Source organism: Austrofundulus limnaeus, unplaced genomic scaffold (genome assembly GCF_001266775.1).
Source record: "Austrofundulus limnaeus strain Quisiro unplaced genomic scaffold, Austrofundulus_limnaeus-1.0 Scaffold494, whole genome shotgun sequence".
NCBI classification, from domain to species: Eukaryota; Metazoa; Chordata; class Actinopteri; order Cyprinodontiformes; family Rivulidae; genus Austrofundulus; species Austrofundulus limnaeus.
The window spans coordinates 9,293-10,723 of NW_013952896.1; the positions used below are offsets into that span (position 1 = coordinate 9,293).

A 1,431-nucleotide genomic window follows, 5' to 3' on the forward strand; every position below is an offset into this window, starting at 1 on the left:
ACATTTATAAATGTATGAATCATATGGTGAAAAACTGACTTTGAAAAATAAATCTGTTCTTTTTTCTTATAAAAGGTTAAATAAAACAAAAATATTGGTGGTAATTTTTGACTGTGTAACTTTACAAATCATATATTGTATTCATAGAACGTGTATAAACAGTGTAAAACACATTATTATTTTATGCAATCTGGTGCAATTAACCTCTTGTGYACAATTTGTTTCATGATTTCTCAACCAAACACTGAATGATTTTAAGAGAGGACAAAAATATTTTTTAAAGTTAAAGATAAATATTATAGATTCTAATGTTGTTTCTCATCGTTAGTCTGTATCCCTGCAATGTAATTATAGTTTGTTTATATAAAAAATGCTTAATTTGGTGTTAAAAGGAGAAGTCAGCAGCTGCAGGAGCTGTGGAGGGGACAGGGGAGGGGACATGTGGACAAATCTGAGCCAATCAGGAGCTGAGTTACAGATTCACGTGATACCTTCACTTACCAAAGGTTAGGTGTGTTGGGAAAATAATGGTGCACTTGTTCCAGACTGAACACAAGATGTGTTTTTGTTTTTATAGATAAGTTGCTGCTTACAGCAGTTTTTAAAACCATCTGATAGAAGAATGTACATTTAGATTCGTCAGTATTTTCTTATTTTTATGTTTTTAGTATTCTCAGGCTTGTGTGTATTTGGTTCTGGTCCAGTTAACTCTTATTGCTCTATTAACCAACAGCTTTGTCTGTAATTTATTTACAGTTACATAAAACTGTCAAGCACGGCTCTGAAAATCCGTTCGTCGCTGATTTTTGCTTTGGGAGTTTTGAATTCCGAGCTGTCCCTGAACGCGGCACAGTTTCCAAGGAGAACCCGGCACAGAGAGGAGGTCGATGCTCTGAAACCCCCCTCAGAGCAGAAAGGAGGAGCAGACCGGACCGTGTTTGGGTTCATGTTGGTTCTGGTTCCGAGCAGCTTCCAGGGAGCTGGACCCACCTGCAGTGTGCTGATGGTGAGGAGGTTCTAAAGCTGCTGTTTGGACCTGAACCCGGACTGAAAGGCTCGTGATGTGGTGGAGAAGTGTGGGTGAGTACAGGAGGAAGTTCAGCCTGACTGACTGACAGTTCACCTGCACAACCAGCTGTCAGTCTGGTTGTAGCAGCTTTTTACATCCAATCTGGCAGCACGAGTCACACACTTCATACAATGTTTCAGTGTTTTTATTTTGCATTAATGGCTTATTTTATAAAATAACTTCAGTCTGTCTGAACACCTAAAACAGGGGTCTGCAACCTTTACCATCAAAAGAGGCATTTCTGCTGCTCTGCTCACTGATAAAATGTGCCCAGAGCCGCAAAACAAGCTACGACTGTGATTATCAACTGGTGGTCCGCGGGCCTTTGTGAGGCCTTTTTGAGGCCTTTTTGGGAGTCTTTA

General features: G+C 39.8%; 1 protein-coding gene across 1 annotated transcript in view; it reads left to right on the forward strand.

The window, feature by feature from the left end:
* Positions 1-461: 461 nt before the first annotated feature.
* Positions 462-1,431, forward strand: part of LOC106530142 (uncharacterized) — a gene marked incomplete at its 3' end in the record, with an annotated part of 98,846 nt that continues 97,876 nt past the window's right edge. Inside the window, 2 exon segments of the mRNA XM_014025722.1 lie at positions 462-506; positions 757-1,080.